We start from the raw sequence: 10,451 nt of genomic DNA, 5'->3' as shown, positions 1-10,451 counted from the left end.
CAGTTACAACAGATGTATACATTTGTTTGATAAGTTTCAGCAGTGTATCATCTGCTGAAACAGATATGTGCTTGTTTGTTTTTTAGAACAGATGATGTACATTCACCTTCTTAAGCTTATGCTGCTCTTCTGCGGCCCTTGCATACTGAACATAGATGCAAGACAAAGATAGAAGTGTTGCAATCTTGATTTTTATATGATTGATGATGACTTAGAAGTGTCTTTCCTTCTCCTCTTAGTCTCCTTGATCTCTAGTGGAGTGTCTGGATATGAAATCCTCTTTGATGGAATGATACCCCTCTTAGATGTCATTTCCTTTACAGAAGCAGTTAGTGCATTAATAGCATTAATCACTCCATCGTGTTTTGCCTTGCAGTCTTGACATTTACATGAAGAACATTCGCTAGATGCGGCAAAATCTGGAGAAAAATCTGTACAACCATTATGATCATAATCATAATGGCTTGTTGTTTCAAAAATTGTAAGAGGAGCATCATTAGCCCCACCCTCCAAAATTATTTTTCTTGTGATGGTTGTTGCTCCAAACAATTCCATTTTTATTCCATCAACGACCTTAGGGTCTGATAAAGTTTGCACAGACCGTAAAGTAAGAAAAAATGGCATCTTTAACTCTCGGTTGGTCGGAACAAGCCATAGATGGACAATCTAAAATAAATCGGTACATATATTAAGAATGATGATGAAATAATTTAATCATTAATTAAAACAAAAACTTGATTAGAATTGGACTTACTGCTTCCTTGGAGGGATTTAAAAGATCAAGAAATTTTGCATTTTTATCGATTTTGGCCAACAACCATCTCAAAATTCTTGGACAGGAAACTTCTTCCTGGTAGTTCACTTGTTGTCTCAAATAAGGAATGGCTTCAAATGCGCAAGCCTATAACATAACGCCAATAAATCAAAAGCATTATTGAATAAAAAAATGATGAATCATATCATGATAAAAGAAATATTTACCATGAAGGCCCATGGAAAACCATATAAGTTGATTGTTTTTGGCGTTAACGGAGTCAACAAATATTCGACAGTCATTTTGAAGCTTTCATAACTCCAAGGATAGCTGTTAAATGCCTCAAGATCCTCGGAGAGATTTATTAAATTGAGTCTTATGTTGTTGTTAACGTCTCTCGCCCAAAGAACATTATGTACAAACCAAACCAAGCACAATGATTGCTTGTGCTTCTTTGAAAGTCCTTTACCTTTTAACGCTTCAATTAGATTTTTGTTTATGAAGCTTGGACCAACAATGGACACCAGGTCATCACGATCACTCGACTTGCCTTTTCTTTTTTTGGGTATGCGGGGTGTTTTTTTTTGGGTCAGAGTAGGTATAACTTGAGAAGGAGAAGGAGGATAACATTTTAGTCTGGTAACTATGGCAAACTTCTCCCAACCAAAACAAACAGGCATGTCACAGTAATTTATCCACACCTCATCCATCTTATCTTTGTTTTCATACATAAACCTGCACTTGAGAAGATCATATACCATTTTCATCTGGAAATGAGCATTGTTGTCCTCCGGCAAATCAAGATATTTCCCAAAGCAGCTTTTCCTAAAATAAGAATCCAATTTTTATTCTCGAAGTATTTTTTTGAAGGCGTCGAAAGATTTTCCCATGACTGACTTAACGACGAGATCACCCATTAAATCTGTGGCACCATCGCACTACATTCTCACAAGGTAACGATCAATGCTGAAGGTTTTGACCAACTCTTCGACGAAAGGGCTATTAGCATTTGGATCATCTCTTTTGAAAGATTCCTCCTCCCCGTGCTCATTATCTTCTGCTCTTGATTGAGATAACACTTGTAAAGCAAGCTCATAGAGTGGTGAATGTAGCTAAGCTACTACACTTGTTCTTTTACTTGGACTTGATTTGATTTTTTTTATTTTGGAGCCATGTTATCTTAATTAACAAGAATATAACATAGATTATAATTGATTAATGCATAACAGTAATATAACATTTCTAACAGACAACTAATCTGTTGCACCAGGTATGTTATCTGTTGCAACATATAACCGACCTGTTGCAACGGATGAGTAATACATGGTAACCATAAAAACAGCATTATCTGTTGCACCTGGTATTTTATCTGCTGCAATACATAACTGAACCGTTGTAACGGATGAGTAATCCATTGGAAACAATAAAAATAGATCACTAATCTGTTGCACCAGGTATTTATCTGTTGCAACATATAACCGACCTGTTGCAACGGATGAGTAAACCGTTGGAAAAAATAAAAATGGATCACTAATCTGTTGCACCAGGTATGTTATTTATTGCAACAAATAACCGACCTGTATGAGTAAATCATTGGAAAGAATAAAAACAGTCCTAATATGTTGTAAAATGAAGAGTAAATCGTTGGAAAGAATAAAAATAGATCACTAATCAGTTATCTGTTGGATTAATATTATTTAGATTTTTTTCAAACAGAAGAGTCGTCTGTCGTAACAGATAAATGATCTGTTAGATTGTTCACCTGTTGCATCAGTTTTTCATAGTTGCATCAGATTTTTAATCTGTTGCATCAGATTTTAAAATAAAGAGTAAAACGTTGGAAAGAATAAAAATAAATCACTAATCAGTTATCTATTGGATCAATATTGTTTAGATTTCTTCCAAACAGAAGAGTCATCTGTTGCAACAGATGAATGATCTGTTAGATTGTTCACCTATTGCATCAGATTTTCATAGTTGCATTTTAATTTGTTGCATCAAATTTTCATCTATTGCATCATATGTTTCATCTATTACATAAGATGTTTCAACTGTTGCAATACCATTTCTACCAAGACAAACAACAAATCAACCTAGCAACACCAACATATCACACACACATACACATTAAGAACATCACCTGTGACCAAAAATCACCAACAAATTCAAATCAACAGTACGACAACGAGAAGAAGAAATGCAGAAATACCAAAAATTAGGGTTTTATTCAGTCCACATTTCAATACCAGAAGAGTAGTTGGCTCAAGTTCCTTTGTTTCTTCATAATTTTTTATTTGTGAAAAAGGAAATAGGAGAACGAAGAACTCGAAGTTGTTGTCGCCGGAGAAGTATTCACGTCGATTGACGGTTGAAAGTCGAAAAGAAACTCGCCTGACTATTTGTCGTCGGAGGTTGAAGGGAGAAATTTTGCAGAACTGTTGGTTGGGAGAAGCTGGAGAGAGAGAGTGGTTGATTAGGATTGAAGAGGGGTGTGGGTTGGGTTGATTTGTATTTTTGAAAAGATTAGAAAGTTTTAAAAATATTAATCAAGTCCACAATTAACTTAATCAAGTTTCCTAATGATGTTTGACCCTATCTGTTGGTCAATGTCATCAATTCTTCATTCAAGACTTAAAAGACACCTTTCCTTCAATTTTCTCAAGTTATCTCATACATTTGGTAGTACAACAATCTCATCCTAATTTATTCTTGGGATAAAGCAATGAAAAGACACAATTACCCTCCAAATCCTTGATTATCACTTTCTATATATATATATATATATATATATATATATATATATATATATATAGAGAGAGAGAGAGAGAGAGAGAGAGATTACTACTATATATAAGAGCGAATGTGAAATTTTGGTAGTTCTCACGTCAATTTTTTTGTCAATTTTATCCCTAATTTAAATTTTAATTATTCTATAATTTTGTATCCATTTTGATAAATTTGAACAATTATATGAGCTTATTAAATACTACAAAAGTGATGAGTCGTGAAAAAATGATAGTGACACCATAAAAATTATGTATACAATCAAATTCAAAATTGATCCAAGGGTTTATTATCTTTCTATATTGTAGATATGTTTATTAATCTTATTTCAAATTTTTATTTTTCTAACAAATTTATCGTGGACTAGTAATTAAAGTCTTGACATTCCCTTTTTAACTTAATACATACTTAATTATTAAATAAAAAAATATCTTTTACATTTAGCTAAAAATATTTGAAAAATTGATCTTTAAAAAAAATACAATTTGACTCTCCAAATATTAATGGTACTAAATAAAGAAAAATTAGAGTAATTCTTTCTCAAAATTTTTTATGATGATTTTTTTTAATAAAAAAATGAGATTATCAATATTTTATAGAATTTAGGACAAAATAAGTAATTTAACATGAAATATTAAAGCTTTATACACATTTAAGAAATATCAACATAAATTTCTTAACATGTATTTTTAGGAAAAAGAAACTAATAAAGTTAAAAGAAAAATTAGTAACCTTTTAATTTCTTTTGTATGATTTAATATTAGAAAAATAATTAAGCTAAATAAAATGAAGGGTATTTCTATAAACAAATTATTTATTTTTAAAAAGAATGCAATGCATATTATTTTTAATACCACAAACCAAACAACCACTAAAAAGTAATATCAGAATAACTAATTTCAGTACAACTAATTATAGTATAACTAATCTCAGCATAACTTGTTTTCCAACCAAACCACCTCTTAGTACAGGAGGTCACTGTCACCATTTTGCTGAATAGTTTTATATTGTTTGGTTAGAAGAAATATATATACACTAGATATCCAGGGTGTCAATATATATTATTTTTTGGTCCTAATTTATGTGATAAAAAATAATTTAGATAATCAGTTGTATTTTTAATGTGTTTTTAGATATTTTAAGTTGTTAGCTATTGTAATTTATAATATATTTTTTTATATTATAATTTACTATTTTAAGTTGTTAGCTATTATAATTTATAATTCTATCTTTGTCCAAACTTTTGTGGCATTGATAGTTAATTATATTTTAAAAAACTATGCTTTTAATTATTGTGATTTATAATATTTTTTTTATTATAATTTAAGTGACACTGATATAGTTTTGAAAGCCAACCAAATATCACGATTGAAGTAGTGAAGCAAACATGTCTTAAATAATTCATAATAACTAATTAAAAGTGATATAACAAAATTATTATAAAAAATACGTGTGAAAAAAATTAAATGAGTCTTATTTATTTTATGTCTATTTTACCTTTTTTATTAAATATTGTTTTTCATTTTTTAATACTTAGATGACTTATAATAATTAATTAAGGATGATATAGTAAAATTATGGTTGAAACAGCTAAGACATGATTAATTTTCTAATACATCAACCAAATATCATGATTGAAATAGCGAAGAAGTCATAAACAACTCCTAATAACTAATTAGAAGTGATATAACAAAATTGCTATAAAAAATACTTGTGAAAAAAAATTAAATGAGCCTCATATAAAATCTCAAGTTAATTTAAAATATTAAGAGTTAATTTATTATTTTATGTCAATTTTACTTTTTTTATTAAATATTTTTAATTTTTAATACTTAGATGACTTATAATAATCAATTAGGGATGATATTAAATTACAACTGAAGCAGACATTTTATAAATGTTTATTTACTTTTTTTCTAATTAAATATTACTCTCTCCATTTAAAAAAGAATGACTTAGTTTGACTTGACACGAAATTTAAGAAAATAAAGAATTGAATCTTGTGGTCCTAAATTAAAGTCATGTCAAATGTACCAAAATACCCTTTAATCTTGTGGTCTTAAACATGTCATGTGGAAAGTTAAATTAAAAGTATTGCCAAAAAAGAGTCATTCTTTTTTAAACAGATTAAAAAGGAAAGCATGTAGAGGGAGTATTAATTTTCTAATACATAAATGAAATATAATAATTAATTAAGTGTGATATAGTAAAATCACGGAGTAAACAGACATGTCAACGAACATGTATGATTGAAATAGCTGAAGCGGACATGTTATTAATTCCATGCCAGGAATGACAGGCTGTGAACTGCTCAAGAAAATCAAGGTAGTTTTCTGCATTAATTCTGCAAAAATACTAGGAACTGCATGTTTTGTAGATCTTTAGTTTAGTTATTAAGAATTTGAACTCACTGTTGCTTCAATGTCACTGCAAGCAGGGATCGTCGATCATGATGTGCCAGTTGTGATAGTGTCATCCGAAAATATCCCAACTCGAATTAATCAGTAATTATGACAAGTCATCAACTCTTTGTACTTCATGTGTAGCTGTGTGTCTTATGATACTGAACAAAGATTTCTGTATAAATGACAGATGCATAGAAGAAGTAGCTCATATTTTCATGCTGAAACCTCTGAAACACTCCGATGTCAAAAGACTGAGATGCCAAATAATGCACTGCCGAGGACAGAGAAGGAGAAAGAGAGATTAATATGAGAGTCCATCAGTCTAATGTCTAATGACTCATGAAGTTAAATGTTAAGTACAAGTTTATTAATCTCTGTTGAGATTTATTAGAACTCCTTGCTTCATGAAAGCATCATTTTTTCAGTCATGCAGATTCACATTCCCTTTTGGCCACCTTTACACAAAAGCTGTGGAGCAATTAATATACCATGGCTAATTCACTGTACCATAGCCTAGTATGACCTTTGATCCTCTAAACTAGATTTAAATTATATATATACTTATCAGTGTAAAGATTTTTTACATGATCACTGTTTTTTAACCATTTTAAAATGCTCTAAAATTACTAAATGGTGAATGCTCTAAGATAAAGTAGACCTTATTCCAAGGCATGGAAAGCCATAGCTGGAATGTTAATGTATTTCCTTATCACTTCGTTTTCATATATTTTGATCTTATCTGCTCCACTCCACGAAGGAGACCTATTTTGTCTCATACCTGACATTTTGTCAAAATGTTGTTCTCTGTAGCCAACCTTTTATGTAAACCATAGTATTGAAAACTCGGAGTCATAGCCTAATAGGTCCCACCCCTTTACGCATCTTCACTTGTATACTTGACTTAATTCGCTTGATGCATGACTAAATATGATACAAGTCCCTCAGCATTTGCTAAATGAACTTACCCCGGCCAAGTTATACATCACATTGTAGCATTATGTCTCCCTTCTTTAACAAATATTAGGAAAGCTGGAGATTCACAATCACGTGATTAGAACAAGCCCTTGAAGACTCAAAGGGCCAAAGTTGATAGTCATGGAGGACCACTAGGATTTATTTCCAAGTCACAGTTTCCAATTTCCTAAAGAACAAAAGATGTGCTCAATTTATGGTCTAATCAGAATTGTGTTCTCTCATTCCAATAAAATTTATATTTCCTCCATTTCAAAATAGTTGGCCCTTTTTGACTTGACACTCCCCTTGAGAAAATATTTATTAGGGGTTTATTTTACCAAATTAGCCTTATTCATTATGCTTTAAAAATATAAATTTGAGTAAATATTTAGTTATTTAATGTTAAGGGTAGTATTAGAAGAACATAACAAAATACTCTTGATTTCATTTACTTGACACACATGTTAAGAACAATAAATAACAGGAGTAATTTTTACTATATTACCCTTTGAATTTAATAAATTTAATGTTTTGAGAAATGTATTGAATAATGAATAATATTTAATAGCAAGGGTAAAATGAATAGAAATAGATAAATTATTCATTGTTTTTTCAAAAGTGTTGTAGTACATTGGACAACTGTATTTAGTAATATGGACAAGTATTGTAGGACAGAGGACAAATATACAACAACATATGGTTGAAAGATTCTATTTTTCCTCGGAGTGAACAAACAACAACTCAAAATTTAACTGGTACAAGGTAAATTATACACAAACAACCAAATTGAAATGCTGACAATCCTCTGAAAAGGATCAGAACCTTGTCTTGCTAGAGTTTGGAGACCACAAAAATAAAAATTGGGGTTATAAGAAATGGCTGTGGTGGTGTCTGCGATCATCCCATCCAAAACACTGCAGAAAAGGGTAACGAGCCATAAAGATGCACCTCGTAAACATAGAGAACACAGAGGCTACTAAGAAACAAGGGCAGCAACAACATGCCAGGGCCCAGGAAGGGATCATCACATGGACTGGCACCTTCACGGTGGTGGTGGTGATGGTGATGACCCATTTTCTTCTCTGTCCTGAGTAAAGCAAAACAAATGATTGCCCATTATATAATTAACAAAATCAAACAACCCCTACTTGCTCATATACTACTACAACAACAAATTTAGTGTCTCTTTCTTTTTGGGTCAAACTAACCAACATATTCTTATTCACACATCCAAATCAAACAACTGGAAAAAGAAGAAACTCCAACACTAGGTCATGTCTCCCATCGACGCCCCGCAATTCTAATAGTCTACTCTCCTATTCTGAGCAAAACTTCTTCTATGCAATGTCTATCATTACATTGCAGTATAATTTAATGTAATCTCACTAGGTGGGGTCTGTGAAGAGTAGGGTGAACACATATCTTATCAGCCGCTATCTCCTGGAGATAGAGAGGTTGTATTAAGAGTCAGCAGACATAACAAAAAATAACAGAATCATTACATAACAGTTAGAAAAAGGAACAGACTAACATCAAAATAATGCCATAACCGAAGCAAAGAACAACAGGTATTAACAGAAATCGAAAGACAAAAGAATATGAGATTAGTATTATGCTACTAGAATACAAGCAGACAATGCTCGTCTACATACTAATCTTGTATCCTAATCCTCGACCTCCAAAAAGGTCTATCTAAAGTCATGTTCCCAGTAAGTTGAAGGTCATAATGTTTTATCTATCACCTCACCCCCAATACTTTTTTGGCCAACGGATCTCACTCGCGCATGTAGTGAGTCTTGATAAAAAAAGATGGAATCTTTAGGATTGATGAAAATGAAACTCAAATCAAGAAATCAAGCAAAAGCACTACATACCTTGTGAGTTGTGAAATGAACCTTCCTCTTTCTTTTGTCCGATGGTCCGTATAGCAAGCTAGAAAGGAATGGGAGATCGCTTGGAAGGGGAAAAGCTGTACCAAAATGAAACACTAATAAAAACGGTTGAATTGGGGAAAATATATAAGACATGTGAGTGGCGTTGGGTCGAACAGAGATTTCAGCAATTTTTGGATAAAAACATACAGCTCCAACCCAATTGACGTGGCAACACACAAGTGGTTGTTGACACTGGAAATCAAAATCTTTTAAAAAACAATTTCTCATAAGCGGGGAGCTCAAGGCAATCATTCGTTTCTCAAAGGAAATAATTTCCTCTAACTTGAGGAATTAGCATTTGCTTCCAAATATCCAAACAAGAGTTTTTTTGCAGGAGTTCGGCAAAACAACTGTTTTCGCACCAAACTACTTTTTAGTAATTTTAGTAAATTTTGGCAACATTTTAAGTTTTCGATTTTTGTAAGTCTTCAAACATTTTATTAACCTAAGATATTACCTAACCTTGATTAAATAATGTAAGAAAATAGAGTATATAAAAAGATAGATATCATGCCTTCATTGATTTAATAGACATTAAATGTAAATACATCTTTTTCATCAACCGTTTGAGCTTAGATATTAAGAAGAAAAAGTTATCAAATTGAAAAGGTCATTTTTTTTCTATTAAATTCCACAAATATGCTGGATTTCTTTAACTTTAAAGTCATTTTCATTGTCACGAATCCATGATTGAAAATGAGCTAATATTCCCATTGAAGAGTAGAAAATCGCGATGAGTGTAGTTATGCTAGATTATTGTTGATGACTGATCTAAAGAGATTTTATTGAAATATTTGACAAATGAATTTAAGTCCAATCTATAAATATACGCGCTTAAACACGCTGTTAGTTGTGGAACCAAAGAAGTTGGAATCTCCATTTATGAGGTGTCAAATTTAAGGAAGAAGTTAAACCAATTCCAAAACTCAAGGGTCGATTTGAAAAAAAAAAAAAATTGGGGAAAACACATAACACTTCAAATTAAACTATTTTCATGATAATAATTATGAAATTTAAATTTCACTTTCTAGCCATTTCAATTTACTGGCTTGTTCTATACCGCTTTTACACACCTTCTATACAATTTCTATACAAATCTTATACATGCAAATATTCTATACAAAAATTATACAGTTTTGATACACAATTTATACAATAACTGTACATTTTTTTATACGTTTTATACAACAATTATATAATTTTCATACACTTTCTATATATTTTTTATACATACACATATTTAATAGAACTATACGATTTCTATACATATATCTTATATAGATACATATTCTATTTAACAATTATATCATTTTTATATAATTTAATTATTATTTCTAAACAATGAAAAAAAAAAACAGAATATTTTATCAGTTAAAAAATTTATAGCAAAAGAAAATTGAAATATTTTTAAGAGGGCCGAATTATCCAAGTTGAATACTGTATCAATATTGTATATAGACTGTATCAATATTGCATATAGTTTGTATAGATTACGTAGGCCAAAATGACCCAAATTAGGAAATGGCTATAAAGCGAAAATAGTATATCTGACTGACCACTTTTTGAAAAGTTTTCAAATTTAGGCTATTTATTTTAAAAAGTGTTATAGAGTGTACTTTT

General features: G+C 30.9%; 1 long non-coding RNA gene across 1 annotated transcript; it reads right to left on the bottom strand.

Annotated features, from left to right (window-relative positions):
* Positions 1–7,471: 7,471 nt before the first annotated feature.
* LOC107875043 lies at positions 7,472–9,739 on the bottom strand. Its single transcript, XR_001675716.2, has 2 exons — positions 8,772–9,739; positions 7,472–7,984 (listed from the first exon to the last, which is right to left on the bottom strand). It is a non-coding gene; the product is annotated as an uncharacterized LOC107875043 (long non-coding RNA).
* Between the last annotated feature and the right edge of the window lie 712 nt (positions 9,740–10,451).

The sequence above is a fragment of the Capsicum annuum genome, chromosome 6, assembly GCF_002878395.1.
Source record: "Capsicum annuum cultivar UCD-10X-F1 chromosome 6, UCD10Xv1.1, whole genome shotgun sequence".
Taxonomy (NCBI): Eukaryota; Viridiplantae; Streptophyta; class Magnoliopsida; order Solanales; family Solanaceae; genus Capsicum; species Capsicum annuum.
This window is presented reverse-complemented; position numbering and strand designations above follow the sequence as displayed.